This window comes from Pongo abelii, chromosome 1 (assembly GCF_028885655.2).
Source record: "Pongo abelii isolate AG06213 chromosome 1, NHGRI_mPonAbe1-v2.0_pri, whole genome shotgun sequence".
NCBI classification, from domain to species: domain Eukaryota; kingdom Metazoa; phylum Chordata; class Mammalia; order Primates; family Hominidae; genus Pongo; species Pongo abelii.
In genome coordinates this window covers 208,407,379-208,426,397 of record NC_071985.2, presented here as the reverse complement: position 1 = coordinate 208,426,397, position 19,019 = coordinate 208,407,379, and the positions used below count along the sequence as shown (strand labels likewise).

General features: G+C 45.9%; 1 long non-coding RNA gene across 1 annotated transcript in view; it reads right to left on the bottom strand.

The window, feature by feature from the left end:
* The window catches only part of LOC129051908 (uncharacterized), a 47,656-nt gene extending 30,474 nt beyond the window's left edge, over positions 1 to 17,182 (bottom strand). Inside the window, exons 1-2 of the long non-coding RNA XR_010136575.1 lie at positions 16,958 to 17,182; positions 15,567 to 15,644 (exon numbers count right to left, since the gene is read on the bottom strand). This is a non-coding gene — a long non-coding RNA (uncharacterized LOC129051908). The remainder of the gene's footprint in view (positions 1 to 15,566; positions 15,645 to 16,957) is intronic.
* Between the last annotated feature and the right edge of the window lie 1,837 nt (positions 17,183 to 19,019).

Genomic DNA, 19,019 nt, shown 5'->3' with positions numbered 1-19,019 from the left:
GCAAATTAAAACAACAATGAGATATCACTACATACCTGTTAGAATGTCCAAAACCCAACAGGAACTCTCATTCATTGCTGGTGGGAGTGCAAAATGGTACAGCCACTTTGGAAAACAGTTTAACAGTTTCTTACTAAACATAATATACTCAAAACTAAACATATGATCTAGCAATCGTGTTCCTTGGTATTTATCCAAATCAGTTGAAAACATGTCCACAAAAAACCCTACATACAATGTTTATAACATTTTTGTTGCCAAAACTTGGAAGCAACCAATCTGTCCTTCAGTAGGTGAATGAATAACTAATCTGTGGCACACCCAGACAATGGAATATTATTCAGCACTAAAAATAAACTATCAAGCTATGAACATTTGAATGCACATTATTAAGTGAAAGAAGCCAATCTGAAAAGGCTACATACTTATAATTCCAATTCTATGACATTCCAGAAAAGGCAAAAATATGGATGGGGAGGGATGAATAGGAAGGGCGCAGAGGATTTTTAGGACAGCAAAACTATCCTATATGATACTATAATGGTGGATACATGTCATCGTACATTTTTCAAAACCCATAGAACGTACAGCACCAAGAGTGAATCCTAAGGTAAACTATAGACTTTGGGTGATTCACTAATTATAAAAAATGGACCACTCTTTCATGGAACGTTGATAGTGGAGAGGCTCTGTATATGTAGGGGGAGGTGGTAGATGGCAAATCTCTGTAACTCCCACTCAATTTTTCTGTGAACCAAAAACTGTCCTGAAAAATAAAGCCTATTAAAAAAAAAAAATTGGCCAGGTGCGGTGGCTCACACCTGTAATCCCAGCACTTTGGGAGTCCGAGATAGGTGGATTGTTTTAGCTCAGGAGGCAAACTACAAAAACACTAGCCTGTAATCTTCAAAAGCATCAAGCTCATGGAAATCAAAGAAAGGCTGAGGAGCTGTTCCAGAGTGAAGGGAACTAAAAAGACATGACAGCTGTCTGATTCTGAATCATGTCCTTTGCTATAAAGCACATTATGGGGACAACTGGAGGACCTTGAATGGGGTCTGAAGATTAGACGGCAGTGACAAATCCATGCTCATGTCCTGATTTCTATGGTTCTGTAGACCTACCTTGATTGTGAGAAATGCACGCTCAAGTTTCAATGGTGCCTGATACTGAAGTATCAGATGGCTTCACTATTTTCATCCGAATGCCATCCTGGGTCAGAAACAGCCCAAGAGGGCCAGACCAGAGCCCTGTCATAGCAAAGGTGTGGTAAGGACATCAGTGGGCTTGGTGGCTGGAAAAAATTCATCCAGCCTACTGACCCAGCCATGATCTGCCCATTGCCCATTAAGTCCAAGTCCAAGGGTAAGCAGAGAGCGACCACATTCCTCTAACTTGTAGGCCAAGGGCTGGCTAGGCAGGGGGTTTTGAGGGGATAACCCCTCTTCCAGGACCACCCTGAGGAGTAAGGGCAGACAAGCAGGTGAGGATGAGCGTGACACCCAGAGACTGTGCTCTTCCTGCCTTCACCCTGCTCCACTCCCACAACATTGGGCCTACCCTTGGGAGCTGACATTCACCGATCCTCTGTCGGTGGGGCCTGCTACCAGTGCCAGACTCCTATTTACAGCCATGATCAGATATGACCAGGCTCCTTCTGGTCCTGGAGACCAGAGTCACTTGTTGACTGTCTCTATGGACCAAATGCTTGAGGCATCTCAGGCAGCCTAAACCTGAGCTTCTACCTGCCTCTGACTTGCTGTTAGGCATGTCCTGGGTCAAGCAGGGTGGGGAATGAGGGATGGAGGTGTGGAGAGGATGAAATATTTTTATGTAAAAATTTTTTTTTTTTTTGAGACGGAGTCTCGCTCTGTCGCACAGGCTGGAGGGCAGCGGCGCGGTCTCCGCTCACTGCAAGCTCCGCCTCCCGGGTTCACACCATTCTCCTGCCTCAGCCTCCCGAGTAGCTGGGACTACAGGCGCCCGCCACCGCGACCGGCTAATTTTTTGTATTTTTAGTAGAGACGGGGTTTCACCGTGCTAGCCAGGATGGTCTCGATTTCATGACCTCGTGATCCACCCGCCTCGGCCTCCCAAAGTGCTGGGATTACAGGCGTGAGCCACCGCGCCCGGCCTATGTAAAATTTTTTTTAAAAGAACCTCTTAAAAAAAAATGATAGTTTGCACGTGTTGACAACCTGCTGTCAAATGATACGAGAAAAAAAGGCTTTTTGTACTATTCTTGCAACTTTGAGATTGTTTCAATTTTTTTTTAATTTTTTAAAGTTTATTTTATGGGATATTCACATGCTAAAAAATGAATTTGGACCCCAACTTCACACCATATAAATAAATTAACTCAAAATGGATCAACAACTTAAATGTAAGAGCTAAAACCATAAAACTCTTAAAAGAAAACGTAAGGGTAAATCTCATGTCCTTGAATTTAGAAATGAAATCTTAAATATGACACCAAAAGCACAGACAGCAAAAGAAAAAAATGGCTAAGTAGGACTTCATCAAATTAAAAATTTTTGTGCAACAAAAAAGTGAAAAGACAACCTACAGAATAGGATAAAATATTTGCAAATCACATATCTTATAAGGGTCTAGTAGCCAGGATACATAAGGAACTCTTGCATCCAACAACAGAAAGACAAATAGCTCAATTAAAAATGGGCAAAGGATTTGAACAAACATTTATCAAAAGAAGATACACAAATGGCCAACAAGCATAGAGAAATAAAAGTCAAAACCACAGTGAGGGGTGGAGAGGTGGCAGGTGTTGGTTAAAACATATAAAATTTCAGTTAGACGGGAGGAATCAGTTCAAGAGATCTATTGTACAATATGGCACTGTAATTAATAACAATGTATATATACTTGAAAATGGTGAGAAGACTAGATTTTAAGTGTTCTTGCCAGAAAAAATAAGTATGCAAGGTAACGTACATGCTAGTTAGCCCAACTGAGCCATTCTACAATGTATACATATTTCAAAACATCATATTGTACACACAAATATGTACAATTTTTATTTGTCAATTAAAGAATATTTTTTAAAATCACAATGAGATACCACTTCACACCCACTGGCATGACTATAATTTAAAATAAATAAATAAATAAATAAAATAAGTGTTGACAAGGGTGAGGGAGATTGGAAACTTCACATGTTGCTGGTGGGGATGTAAAATGGTGCAGCCACTTTTTTTTTCTTTTTTTGAGACAAAGTCTCGCTCCGTTACCCAGGCTCTCTAAGCTCACTGCAGCCTCTGCCTCTCAGCTTCAATTGATACTCCTGCCTCAGCCTCCCAAGTAGCCGGGATTATAGGCATGCGCCATCACACCCAGCTAATTTTCCTTTTTTTTTTTTTTTTTTTTTTTTTAGTAGAGATGGGGTTTCACCAAGTTGGCCAGGCTGATCTCAAACTCCTGACCACAAGTGATCCACCCACCTCTATCTCCCAAAGTGCTGGGATTACAGGCGTGAGCCACCGCTCCCAGCCAGTGCAGCCACTTTGGAAAGCAGTTTGGCAGTTCTTCAAAATGATACCATATGGCCCAGCAATTCCACTCCTAGATATATACCCAAAAAAAATTGCAGCTACTCAAACAAATACATGTATGTTCATAGCAGCATTATACAAAACAGCCAAAAGGCACTGTGAAACAATAGTCCAGCAATGGATGAATGGATAAACAAATTGTGATATATACCTACAATGGAATGTTCTTCAACTATAAAAAGGAATAAAGTGCTTGAGACATGCTACAACATGGGTGAACCTCGAAAACATCATGCTAAGTGAAGAAAATAAGACACAAAATGTCACATATTGTATGGTTTCATTTACATGAAATATCCAGAATAGGCAAATTCATAGAGACAGAAAGCAGATTTTGGGGGAAAGGACTGGAGGAGAGGAAGAATGAGGAGTAACTGCCTAACGGGATGATGAAAACGTCCTGGAACTAGGCGAAAGCAGTAGTTGCATAACACCATAAATGGACTAAATCCCACTGAACTGTCCACTTTAAATTGGTTAACTTTATATTCTGTGAATTTTACCTTAATTTTTAAAAGAACAACTAGTTCCTTCCCTGACTTAATGTACTCCCTATATTAAAAAGTCCCTATAGATTGAAACCATCCTGGCTAACAGGGTGAAACCCCGTCTCTACTAAAAATACAAAAAAAAAAAAAATTAGCCAGGCGTGGTGGTGGGCGCTTGTAGTCCCAGCTACTCGGGAGGCTGAGGCAGGAGAATGGTGTGAACCTGGGAGGCGGAGCTTGCAGTGAGCCGAGATCGTGCCACTGCACTCCAGCCTGGACAACAGAGAGAGACTCCGTCTCAAAAACAAAAAATCCCTATAGGCCGGGCGCGGTGGCTCACGCCTGTAATCCCAGCACTTTGGGAGGCCGAGGCAGGTGGATCACGAGGTCAGGAGATCAAGACCATCCTGGCTAACACACGGTGAAACCCCCGTCTCTACTAGAAATACAAAAAATTAGCTAGGCGTGGTGGCGGGCACCTGTAGTCCCAGCTACTCGGGAGGCTGAGGCAGGAGAATGGTGTGAACCTAGGAGGTGGAGCTTGCAGTGAGCAGAGATCACGCCGCTGCCCTCCAGCCTGGGCGACAGAGTGAGACTCTGTCTCAAAAAAAAAAAAAGAAATCCCTATAAACTTTTAGATTACAACCCAAAGTACAAAATAAATACCGCCTGTCCATACTGACACAAATAGATGATGGAAGGAAGATGGAAGGAAGGAAGGAAGGAAGGAAGGAAGGAAGGAAGGAAGGAGGAAGGGGAGGGAGGGAGGAAGTATGCACAGAATATCTCAGAAAGCGCACTCTAGAACTATGGCATCAGAGGCCTCTGAGAGGGACTAGGTGCTTGCAGGTCCACGGAGGGAGGACGCGGCATCTCCTTTTCTACACTGTGAATTTTGAATAAAAATAGTTTAAAAAGCAGTATTCTGAAGCAAAAGTGACAAAATGTTCATATCTGTCCAGATATAGGCACCCAGATGTATATGGATAATTATGTTCTGTAATTTTCTGCATATTTGAAAGATTAAAATCTCAAGCAAAGGCCCTACATGCACCAAGGCCCTGAGGCAGGACGAAGTGCTGCCACTGTGGGCTGGAGAGTGGGGCCAAGGGACAAGGTGGCACAGGATGAGAGAAGTAGGTGGGGACTCAATCCTGGAGCCACAGAAGACCACACCCTTCCCACACATTCCAGAGGCTCCCATCCCTGCCAGCCTAATACCATGTCTTTCTCAAGTGCTAACAGGGCCCCAGAGTCTGCCTCCTAAATCACCCAGTACCAGCCCTGGCCTGGGCTCTGCTGGCTCCTCAACATGACAAGTTCATTGTTCCCCTTCTTCCGAAGGCTGCTTTTCCGCAAGAGGCAGTTCTGAGCAGGCAGGTTTCTGTGGGCAGATGCCCCGAGGCAGGGTTCACAAAGGCAGTATTGTCTGGCTCCACAGAGCAGGATCCTCGCCCCATCCTCCAGCCCCCACATCAAAGAGGAGAGAAATCAAAGCTGCAGCGGCAGGAGAACACAGTCCATCCCTGGTCCCAGAGGGAGCTCTCGTGTGGTACATTTCATCCCTGGCAGATGAGGAGGTAGATGGAGGCAGGATACTAGCAGTATGTGGCCAGCACCAGCTGAACTGAATGACCATCAGGAGAAGAGCCAAGTCGAGGGACAGCATCATCTCCAGGGAGCACAGCACTTTACAGTTTGCAGCACAGCACGTGGAAGGCAGGGCTGGAACTGAGAGGCTCACGGCAGATGAGAAAATCAAATCAGAGCGTACCAAGGTCACACAGCTAGCTAGAGAGCCCAGGCCCTCAGGTCCCCTGCCCAATGTGTTTCCCGGGAGTACAAGGTGGTTTCCACACCAGCAGCTGCAGACGGACTAATGAAGACACAAGAGCTAGACCTCCCACCTGTACCACTTAGTAGCTGGGATCTCCGGGTAGTCAATGACCTCCCTGACCTTGACCCCTCAAGGGTGCCAAGTGCAATGTCTGGTACATGGTAAATATTCAACAAATCATAGCTCTTCTTACCGTGATGCCCTAGAAACAACCCACTGGAGAGGTGTCGCCTAACAGCAAACTCACCTATGCCAGGTGGCCTGGACTGAAACACTAGGAGGTGAGGGCAGCAGGGGACAGGGTGTTGGGGTTCAATCAGGCTGGTGGGAAAAATATTAAAGATAGTTATAGTAATAGCCAAAAACTATCTTGGAATGCCTGAGAGTTTGCATAGCTTCAGATTGCTTGGCTGAAGGCAACCAGGGTCTCTTTGCAGGAGCCAGAAAGATTAGGGTGCAAGTACAAAGGAATATGGGAAGTTTATCTTACTAACCTGTTTACCTATATGGGCTTAAGACTGACCTTTGTCCTACCAGATACTTTACTGCCTCCTACTCAGGGAGGTCCGCAGAAGTTTATTACTCACAAATGGTGTTTGCTTGAGGCCTCAGAACCTGGCCTTTAATCTTTACCCTCTAGTGTTGTTTACTTGCAACTTTTGTTAATTAGTGTTACTGAATAAATGCGAGCCTCACTAGCTGATCAGGGCCGAGTCACAACTGTTTACAGAACTCAGCTTGGAGCCTGCAAGTGGACCCTCAGCTGGACTGGCAGAGCAGAATATCTGTGTGCCAGTGTACTTTATTCATCTGTCGCCGAATCAGGAGTCTGCAGGAACAGACCCCCGCAGCTAGTGCCCCCGCAAAAGGAGCACTGCCTCAGCAGGGCACGTTAGGGGCAGCCCCGGGTATGGCAGGCTGCCTCAGGCCTCAGAGAGGACCCTGGCAGAGAGACCTCCAGCCTCACCCCGAGGCTTGCCAGCTGTGTGTCGTGACTGAGAGCAATCAGAGCCGCAAGACGCAAGACGGGTAAGCGGATTCGGGAGACCTGGGGGCTAATCCCTGCTCTGCCACAGGAGACGTGTGTTACTCTGGGAAAGTCACTTTGCTCTCTGAGCAGTAAAATGAAGAGTCTGGATTCCATGAAATTGAAGTCCCCTTCAAAACGAAGGCCCCATGAATGTATTTTATCCCCAAAATCCTCCTGAAAGGAATAGATAGATAGAGATGGTTGGATGGATGGATGGATGGATGGATGATGGTGATATAGATAGAAAGATGATAGAGAGAGATATACATACATATACATAAAAATTGGTTAGTTATCTTCTTTTAAGGCTAACAGAAAAGAAGAGAAGGAGGACAAAAGGAAGAGAGAAAGGAGAGAGGGAGAGAAGGAAGACTGTCCTTTGGGCATCCAAGGACCAGCTGTTGGAAAGGTAAGTCCAGCTCCCTATGGGGCTGGTGCTCCAGGAATCACTACAAGGCTCAGAGACTCAGACCTCCAAAAAGCATAGAATAGAGGCCCCAGAAAGAAGGCCTGTCTTGCCTCTCCCAACAAGGACAAGCCCCGCCCTGTGACTCCCTAAGAAGAGCGTTATTCCTGCCAGACCATGGGCAGCCTGTCCTCAAATCCTGGCCTTGTACTGTGTTTGCATTGGAATCTTCCAGAAGCCCCAGGCCTAAGGGAGAAAGCTAGGCCTAGAGAGTCAGGAGATTTCCTGCTAACTAAAGAGACTACTGTTTATAAGACCAAATACACGACGGGTGAAACACAATACAACTTAGTGAACTAAGGATTCTGCAGGTTCAAGTGAACAAAGTAACATCCCCGTGTTGGTGTTCAGCCTCCACTGTGAGCCACTAACTTGTACACCGAACTCCTGAGCACCTCCACCTAAGTGACAATAGGCATCTCAAACTCATCTAAAATTCACCTCCATGATTCCTCCAGATATTAGATCTAAAACTTTGAAACCATCTTTGACCCTCTTTCTCTATCCCATTTAATTGCTAGCAAGACTCGCTGGTTCCATCTCTGTGTATTAGCTAGCACATGTAAGACATGCTGCATGCCAGGTGCTGTTCTAAACACTTTCTGTATTAAATTATTCAATCTTTGGCCAGGCGGGTGGCTCATACCTGTAATCCCAGCACTTTGGAAGCCTGAGGCTGGAGGATCACTTGAGGCCAGGAGTTCGAAACCAGCCTGCGCAACAGAGCAAGATCCTGCCTCTATAAAAAACAAATTTAAAAATTAGCCAGGTGTAGTGGCATGCACCTATGGTCCCAGATACCCGGGAGACTAAGATGGAGGATCGCTTGAGACCGAGAAGACTGCAGTGAGCCACAATCATCCCACTGCACTCCCAGCCTGGGCAACAGAGACAGACCCTGTCTCAGAAAAAAAAAAAAAAAAAAAGTTGTTCAGTCTTCGCGGCGACTCTGTGGAGTAGGTACTCGCATCCCCATTTTACAGATGTGGAAGCTAAGTCACACAGAGGTTAAGTAGCTGTGAAGCGATAGGGCCGAGGTCGAAGGCAGGACAGGTGGCTCCAGTGCCTGCCTGTGTGCTTCACCACTCCACAAACTGCCCTCCAGGGACTTCCAATCACCTCCATCTCCATGGCTCCAGCCCCCACACCTCCCGCTCTCACCAGCCTCCTCACTAGACACCCTGCTGCCCCCTCCCTGCATACCTTATAATATTTTCCTCAACAGAAAGCAGCAGAGAGAGCTTTAAAAGGAAAGGCAGCTCAAAGAAAAGAGGCCAGGCGCAGTGGCTCATGCCTGTGATCCCAGCACTTTGGGAGGCCGAGGCGGGCGGATCACCTGAGGTTGGGAATTTGCAACCAGCCTGACCAAAATGGCAAAACCTGTCTCTACTAAAAATACAAAAAAATTAGCTGGGCATGGTGGCAGTCACCTGTAGTCCCAGCTACTCAGGAGGCTGATGCAGGAGAATCGCTTGAATCCGGGAGGCGGAGATTGCAGTGAGCCAAGATCGCACCACTGCACTCCAGCCTGGGCAACAGTGCAAGACTCTGTCTCTAAAATAAAATAAAATAAAATAATAAAATAAAATAAAATAAATAAAATTAAATTAAATTAAATATAAAAAATAAAACATAAAATAAAATAAAATGGAAGGCAGTTCAGATAACACCTTTGTTCAAAGACTCCAGTAGTTCCCATATCACTCAGAGCCTATGCCAAAATACTCACCTTGGCCTGCAAGATCCTGCGTGGTCCGACCTCATCTTCTCCCAGGGTCCCTTTGCTCACTCTGCATCAGACTCGTTGTTCAATACTCCCAGAGGGCTCTGTGCTTGCCGTTCCGTCCCCGCAGCCTGAAACACCCTTCCCCCCAGCTACCTACCAGGCTCATGCCACTGCTTATCAGTGAAGTCTTCCTGAAAACCCTATTGAAAGTATTGACTGCCCATCCCTCACTCTTCCTATTCCCCATACGGGTGTCTCTCCATAGCATGGCCATCATCAGATATGTGACCTATCTTCTCTACCTCCCTACCTGACAAAAACCTCCATGAGGGCAGGACCTGGGCTTGTTTTATTCCCTGCTATATCCCGTATGCTTAGAATAGTTACTTGGACCAGGTGCTTAACAAATACTTGTTGAATAGATGAATGAAGACATGACAAAATAAAGTTCCCCCAGGTACAACTGCAGTCTGGTGGGAGTTCAGAGGTAACAGATTATCACACTGGAAATGGGGGCATTGTGGGATTAGAGGGGACATCTGGGAAGGCTTCTTGGGGAAGTTAGGGTGTGAACGGGGCCGGTTGGCTTTGCTGAGAGAGATGAGCACAGCCATGCAAAACGCCAGCACCACCACAAGTTAAGGAGCAAAGTCACGATGGGCCCCAGGCGGGGCACAGGGGCTCATGCCTGTAATCCCAGCACTTTGGGAGGCCCAGGCAGGAGGATCCTTTGAGCCCAGGGTTCAAGACCAGCCTGAGCAACAGAGCAAGACCCTGTCTCTACAAAATATTAAAAACTTAGCCAGGTATGGTGGCGTGCACCTGTAGTCCCAGCTACTCAGGAAGCTGAGGCAGGAGGATCACTTGAGCTCAGGAGTTTGGGGCTGCAGTGAGCTAGAATGGCACCTCAGCAGTCCAGCCTGCAGGGCAGAGTGAGACCTTGTCTCTAAAAACTAAAAATAAACATATGAATAAATAAATAAAAATAAGAAACATGGATAAATAAATTGGGGTGTGTTTACAAAATGGAAAGCTCACAGCAGTTTAAAAAAGAATGAAGCATTGCTACCATTAACAACATAAATGACTCTGACAGTCATAATGTTCAGCAAAAGAAGCACAAATGAAGACATTATGAGTGACTTCATTTATATAAAGTTCAGGAGCAAACAAACTAATCTATGGTGATAAAAGGTTAGTGGCATTTAGAAGAATGATTACCTCTGGTAGGAGCTATTGACCGGGATGGGGCAGAAGGGAGCCTTCTGGGGTGCTGCAAATGACTTACACCTTGATCTGGGTAGCATATATGCATGGGCATAATGGTTACCTGGGTATACATACATGCAAAAACTCATTGAGATGTGTGCATTTCATCTAAATTTTATTTTAAATCAAAGATCCAGAAGAGAGAAACAGGAAGAACAGTGCATTTACTACCTGAGCCTCTCCTATCAGGCCAAACATGTTCCCAAATGCCCCAGCAACTTTCCCCAAACATCTCTTGGGCCACAGCTGGATCACATACCCACCAGAGACCCATCACCAGCAAAGAGAGGTAGAAGTACTATGACTGGCCAAGACCAGTCATGACCCAGCCCCTGGAGCTGAGCACTCTATTGCTGGAACAAAACCAAGGTTCAACTTATTTATTTATAAGAAGAAAGGTGAAGGCTCAGTGAGCAGCCAACAGTGTCTACAACAACTGCAGAGAGCTGGAAAGAAATTGAAAGGTCATCCCAGGTAGGGAGCAATAAGAGTAGAACTGGCTGATGCTCACTGGGCACTCACCATCTGCCAGGCTTTGTGCAAAGCTCTGACATGAGGCTCTCCCATTCAAGATGGTGGCCAGTGAAAAAGGATGCTGAGAAATTATGAGGGAAAGAGGTCCAAAAATTATTGCCAGGAGACAGCTGTATTAGTCTGGGTGCTCCAGAGAAACAGAACCAATAGGACGGATAGGTGGATGAATGAATGAATGAATGAATGGGTGGATGGATGGATGGATGGATGGATGGATGGATGGATGGATGGATGGATGGATGGACAGGTAGATGCATGGATGAATAGATGGATGGATGAGTGGATAAATGGGTGGATGGGTGGGTGGGCAGATGGATGGATGGATGGATGGATGAGCAAATGTTTGGATGGGTGGATGGATTTTTAAGGAATTGACTCTCAGGATTCTGGAGACCAACAAGTCCAAAATCTGCAGGGCAAGCCAGCAGTCTGGAAATTCAGGCAGGAGTTGATGCTGAAATCTTCAGCAGAATTTCTTCTACTCTAGGAAACTTGAGTTTTTGTTCTTAAGGCCTTCAACTGACTGGATGAAACTCACCCATATTATCTAGGATAATCTCCTTAAAATTAACTGATTGCAGATGTAAGCCACGTCTACAAAATACCTTCAGAGCAACATCTAGGTCAGTGTTTGGTTGAATAACTGGGTCCTATGGCCTAGCCAAGTTGACACATAAAACAAACCACCAAACCAGCTGACCCAACCTTAATGTACTTCCATTACTATCTCTCTCATTTCCCTAATTAACCCTACCCCAACCAATTCCCCATCCCCAGCTCCCCAGGATTAACCTCCAGACATGGTCATTTCCACCGTCAAGTCTTCTAGGGCCCTCACTGGGTAGGGCTCCACATTGAAGTGGGAGCAAAAGGAACCAGAAAGGTGTTTCTAGCAGGAACACCATCTAGGTGGAACAAGAGTCCTGGACTGGGCCAAGTAAGCCACAAAAACCTGAGAAAGAAAAACAAAAGCCTACTCCCCAGACCAGCTGAGCTTTCCCTGAGTTCTTGGCTTATTCTGCTCCATGGATTCCTTGGTATTTGCTGTCTCTCAGAAACATATTTCTGTGATATATACTGTAAACCTGCTTCATTTGAAATTCATAGTTAATGACCTATTCCCTTGTATTCAGGAAACAGAGTAAGGTTCCGGCTTTTAAAGGCCAGGAGTTTACTAGGCAGAATATGACAAGTATTACAAAGTATAGGCCTACTCTAAAAGCACTTAAGAAACAGTCTCCATCAGAAATTTCAAGAATACCTTCAAATAACATCATTTATCTGCCAAGAGGCCAAGGGGATGGGGAGTGGTGGTGGGCAGAGAGTAAATGAGTATTTGATCAAATCCATACTTTCGACTCCCAGTGGGAGAGGAGGTAAATATTTACTAACCCTTCTCATCCTGGAAAGGTTTGTTTGCATGCTTATATGGACAAGGGGGCGTGTGCATGGGTGCAAGCGTGTGCAAGTGTATGTGTGCACCAAAACCCCCTCTCCTCCATCCACCAGCCCCCAAGGCTAACATAAAAACAAACTCTGCCATACTCTGAACTCTATAATCAAAGAGGTAATTTAATAAAATGAGTATCCCTGTTTTCGGGTGGACCCACTTAACTGAAACCCAAAGCCAGCCCTGGAGTAAATTGGGCTGTGGACGAATCGATTAGGTCCATCCACACTTTCTCATTTTCTATAGAGTCAGGGCTTAACCAGGTTAATTTTTGTTAAACACATTACCCAGGTACTCTCCTCTTACCAGCCCAATGATTTTGTGTCGGGCCTGAAGGATTGTAATTGCAATCCAGCAAGACGCCAACTAAGTGCTGTGATTTACAGAGGGCCACGGAGCGCAGGCCGCCTCCTACCTGCCGGCTGCTGGATGGTAACTTTCTTCCTTGAATCTTGGCATGGCTAATGGATGAGGGTCCAGAGCAAGGCGCCTCAAGAGAGTTCTTCCCCAGGGGGAACAGGCTGCTGCCTCTTTTGGGCACCCAACTCTGTGGTTCTCTCTAGGCCTATGAGGGAGAGCAAAGGCCTCTTTGTTCCATGGAACAGAAACTCAGGAGGGCCTGGGCTCCCGGGCACTGGCCTTGGGAATTGCTGGTCATTCCCAGTCATGCCCCTTCCCTGGGAAGTATGACCTTCCTAACTGTTGTCCAGGGAACATTTCCTGGCCTCATTTTCCCATCTCCTCCAGGCCCCATACCTCAGGCTTCTCCGAGACAGGCCCAGTGCCTCTCTGCTCCACTTCAGATGCACCTTCTGCTCCCCTCTGCTCTCATTGGGCCTGATGTGCACACACTCAGCTTTTCATCCTGCTTTGCAGATACCTCACATCTCCACACCCCAGTCCCCTCATCTGCTGAATGGGTGTACAAGGGCACCTTCTCATAGGATTGTGAGGACAAAGCCTGAGGAACAGCCACCTGTGCCTGACACACAGTAAGTCTTCAACAAGTGTCAACTGTATAGCCAGCATGATGGCACATGCCTGTGGTCCCCACTACTCGGGAGGCTGAGGTAGGAGGATCACTTGAGCTGGGAAGGTAGAGGCTTCAGTGAGCTCTGATCGTGCCCACTGCACTCCAGCCTGGGTGACAAAGTGAGACCCCGTCTCAAAAAATAAAATAAAATAAAAAATAAAACAAAATCACCTGTAGTCATTTATCTTAAGAAGAGAGGCTGGCAAGGACAGAGAAGAACCAATGCTAGTGAGGATGGGGAGAAATGGAAACCCTTATATGATGCTAGCAGGGATGTAAGGATGGGGCAGACACTTTGGAAACAGTTTGGCAGTTTCTTAAAAAGTTAAATATGCATCTGCCATAAGACCCAGCAATTTCACTCCTGTGTATTTACCCAAGAGAAATGAAAGCACGTGCCCACACAAAGACTTGTACACGAATGTTCCTAGCTGTTTTATCATAATACTTGAAAACTAGAAACAACCCAGATGGCTGTGGACAGGTGAATGGGTAAACAAAGTATGGCATGTCCATGCAATGGAATATTAGGTGGCGATAAAAAAGGAATGAAACACTGATACCTGCTACAATGTGGATGAAGCTCAAACCATTATGCTAAGTGAAAGAAGGCAGACACAAAAAACCATGATTCCATAACAAAAAATACATGATTCCATGTATATGAAATGTCCAGAACAGGCAAATCTATAGAGTTAGAATGTAGACCTGTGGTTACCTTGGGCTGAGAATTGAATCAAGGATGATAAATAGGCATAAGGGATCTTATTTGTGTGGTAAAAATGTTCTAAACTGGATTGTAATGATGGTTGCATGATTCAGTAAATTTACTAAAAAGCATTGAAGTGTAATGAGTAAATTTTATGGAATATAAATTTTGCCTCAATAAAGTTGCTTAAAAAAAAAAAGAGAGAGGCTGGAACCCACCACTTACAGAGATGGTGACTACCTGACATGGTTTGGCTCTGTGTCCCCACCCAAACCTCATCTTGTAGCCCCATAATTCCCACATGTTGTGGGAGGGACCCAGTGGGAGATAATTGAATCATGGGGGTGGGTCTTTCCCATGCTATTCTCATGATAGTGAATAAGTCTCACGAGATCTGATGGTTTTAAGAATGCGAGTTTCCCTGCACACGCTCTCTCTTTGCCTGCTGCCATCCGCATAAGATGTGACTTGTGCCTCCTTGCCTTCCACCATGATTGTGAGGCCTCCCCAGCCATGTGGAACTGTAAGTCCAATAAACCACTTTCTTTTGTAAATTACCCAGTCTCAGGTATGTCTTTATCAGCAGCATGAAAATGGACTGATACACTACCTTAGTGGATTTGGGTTTGTTAGTTTTGCCAATGTAGGGTTACAAGTTATATTAGTCCATTCTCGAATCGCTATAAAGAACTACCTTAGACTGAGTAATTTATAAAGAAAAGAGGTTTAATTTGACTCCCAGTTCCACAGATTGTACAGGAAGCATGGCTGGGGAGGCCTCAGGAAACTTACAATCATGGCAGAAGACAAAGGGGAAGCAGGCACATCTTACATGACCAGAGAAGAAGGAAGAGAGCAAAGCGGGAGGTGCTACACACTTTTCTTTTTTCTTTCTTTTTTTTTTTTTTTTTTTTTTGAGATGGAGTCTCACTCTGTCACCAGGCTGGAGTGCAGTGGCACCATCTTGGCTCACTGCAACCTCTGCCTCCCAGGTTCAAGTGATTCTCCTGCCTCAGCCTCCTGAGTAGCTGGGACTACAGGCATGTGCCACTATGCCCAGCTAATTTTTGTATTTCTAGTAGACGGAGTTTCACCATGTTGGCCAGGATGGTCTCAATCTCTTGACCTCATGACCTGCCCACCTCAGCTTCCCAATGTGCTGGGATTACAGGCATAAGCCACCATGCCTGGCCGGTGATACACATTTTTAAACAACCAGATCTCATGAGAACTCTATCCTGAGACAACACCAGGGGGATGGGGTTAAACCATTAGAAACCACCTCCGTGATCCAATTACCTTCCACCAGACCCCACCTCCAACACTGGGGATTAAAATTCAACACGAGATTTGGGTGGGACCACAGAGCCAAACCATATCACAAGTTTTGTTGAGACTGAAAAGTCATGTAATATACATGTCTGTGTCATTGTATGAGATACTGGTATAAATTACCTAGTACAGGGCCCAGTATGAAGTTGGGAATGACAGCAGGCATAGTTTCATTCGTTTTCTTTCACTGGGAAAGTTCTCCTGGAAGAGGAAAGACATCAGAGGTGTGTTAGTCCATTTTGCATCAGTATAAAGGAATACTCAGGGCTGGGTAATTTATAAAGAAAAGAGGTTCAATTGGCTCATGGTTCTGCAGGCTGTATAGAAAGCATGGTGATGGCTGGGCACGGTGGCTCACGTCTATAATCCCAGCACTTTGGGAGGCTGAGGTGGGCGGATCACCCTGAGGTCAGGAGTTCAAGACCAGCCTGGCCAACATGGTGAAACCTCGTCTCTACTAAAAATACAAAAATTAGCTGGACATGGTGGTGTGCACCTGTTGTCCCAGCTACTCGGGATACTGAGGCAGGAGAATCACTTGAATCCAGGAGGCAGAGGTTGCAGTGAGCTGAGATTGTGCCACTGCACTCCAGTCTCATGCACTGGTGACAGCACGAGACTCCATCTCAAAAAAAATAATAATAAAATAAAAAGAAAGCATGGTGCTGGCATCTGCTTGGCTCCTGGTGAGGCTTCAGGGAGATTTTACTCATGGTAGAAGGTGAAGCAGGAGCAGGCATGTCACCAGCAAGAAAGGGAGCAAGAGAGCGGGGAGGTTCCAAGCCCTTTTAATTAACAACCAGCTCTTACATGAACTACCAGAGGTAGAACTCGTTCATTACCATGGAGACAGCACCAAGACATTCCTGAGGGATCCACCCTCATGACCCAGATACCTCTCACCAGGCCCCACCTGCAACACTGGGATCATCTTTCAACATGAGATTTGGAGGGGACAAACATCCAAACTACATCAAGGGGGTTACAATGGACCTTTTACAATCACCACCTACTCTCAGGATGTTCAGCACATGAAATACCTATAAAATCCAATTGTCAGTGGGAACTGATTGGAAATTCAACTTTGCATCGTTTTTTGAGTATCTTCCATGTGAATGACATTTGCTAGGTGAGGAGGGAGACAGAAAAGCCTGGAAAACACTGCCTCTGACTTCAAGGAGCTTACAGGCTCCAACCCAGGAAGGAGTGAGGATTCCACTCCAGGCCTCCTTGGAATTTTACAGTGTGCTCTGTATTCTTCTCTCTGGCTATGACAGCCACCCTCCCACTTCTGCCTGCATAGCTACACTTTATAGCATCCTCACTCTGGAATCTCACCTTTCTCCATCACCAACCCACCCCCAACTCTGGGTGTGAAGTCTACAAGCAGGAGGCAGCCTACGTAGCAGTCACAAGCACTGACCCTGGCGCTCTCATATCTGTGTTTGCCTCTGAGCTCTGCTATTTGCTGGCTGTGAGAATAAGTTGCTGAATGCGGGCCTCAGTTTCTTCACCTGTAAAATGGGCATGATAATCTCAGGAACCTCATAAGCTTGATGTAAGGACTACATAACTTAACATACAGAAACTGCTTAGTTAATATACAGAACTGGGCACATAGCCAAGGGCCAGCTCTGATCATTGCTCTGTAAGCCAGGCCTTCTCCCCAGTATAGCCTCCAGCATGGCCTGGCTGTTGCTGCCAGCTTCCAAGCCGTACCCCTCACCCCTTTGGTAAGCAGAGAATTGGCAGGGAGGGGACTCTCACCATCCCCCACACGTGTCATTGACGGCAGCCCTGCATCTGTGATGTCACTGCCATTGTGTGATTGTTAAAACAATGTCACTGCCATTGTGTGATTGTTAAAACAATGCTGGCTGGGAGCAGTGGCTCACACCTATAATCCCAGCACTTTGGGAGGCTGAGGTGGGTGGATCATGAGGTCAGGAGTTCAAGACCAGCTTGGCCAAGATGGTGAAACCCTGTCTCTACTAAAAATACAAAAATTAGCCAGGCATGGTGGCGCATGCCTGTAATCCCAGCTACTCGGGAGACTGAGGCAGGAGAATTGCTTGAACCCGGGAGGTAGAGGTTGCAGTGAGCCAAGATCGCACCACTGCACTCCAGCCTGGGTGACAGAGCGAGACTCCATCTCAGAAAAAAAAAAGCCTCTCCCTCCTGCTGGAATGCAAGCTCCTTCAGCCAGGGACCAAGCCAGTTTCTCTTCACTGCTGTGTACCCAGCTCCTTACGCAGGGCCTAACAAGCACTCACTAAATTTTTATGGAAGGAAGAAAAAGAGGAAGAGCCGGGTGCGGTAGCTCACGCCTGTAATCCCAGCACTTTGGGAGGCTGAGGTGGGCAGATCACCTGAGGTCAAGAGTTCAAGACCAGTCTGGCCAACATGGTGAAACCCTGTCTCTACTAAAAATACAAAAATTCGCCGGGCGTGGTGGCATGCGTCTGTAATCCCAGCTACTCGGGAGGCTGAGGCAGGAGAGTTGCTTGAACCCAGGAGGCAGAGGTTTGCAGTGAGCTGAGATCACACCACTGCACTCCAGCCTGGATGACAGAGCGAGGCTTTGTCTCAAAAAAAAAAAAAGGAAAAAGAGGAAGATGAAGATGGGAGGATGGGAAGGGAGAGGGAGGCACTGGCAAGAAGCACCCTCCCAAGATAAATGTTACTGTGACCAAGGAGACCTCTAATCCTGAGACCAGTCTTCAAGTCTGAAAGCGTTGGGGTAAAAATAGGAATTTTAATTATGATAGGGCAAATGACCCACAAACTGGTACCATATTTCTCTGTGTTTCAGCTTACGCAGAGAGTGTAATTATAAGCCACCATGTATTACCCTGAATACTGCGAGGCCTTTCTCTAAGCACTTTATACATATTTTTAAATCTTCACAACAACCCTCAAAGGAAGGTACTATTATTATCCCCACTTTACAGATAAGAAAACTGGGGCACAGAGGGTTTTAATAACTTGTCTGAAGCCACACAGCTAGTAAATGGCAGAGCCAGGTTTGGACCCACATACTTTAATTCTATTTATTTTATTTTTATTTTTATTTTTATTTTTTTGAGACAGAGTCTCGGTCTGTTGCCCAGGCTGGAGTGCAGTGGTGCGATCTCAGCTCACTGCAAGCTCTGCCTCCCAGGTTCATGCCATTCTCCTGCCTCAGCCTCCTGAGTAACTAGGACTACAGGCGCCCACCACCACGCCTGGGTAATTTTTTCTATTTTTAGTGGAGACAGGATTTCATCATGTTAGCCAGGATGGTCTCGATCTACCGACCTCATGATCCGCCTCAGCCTCCCAAAGTGCTGGGATTACAGGCATGAGCCACCGCACCTGGCCATACTTTGATTCTAGAAACTGTGCCCTTAACTCTTACATGATGCTTCCAGAAGAGAGGAAACCGTTTAAGGAATCAATAAGCAGCATTTCTTTTCTGACATTACGGAGCTTGGAACCTCATGCTAGGAAAAAGGGTCATCTCAAACAATTGCCACTAGTACTATAAGGCTAGCAGATCCCTCTGAGACTCTGTCATTCACTCAACAAACGTTTATT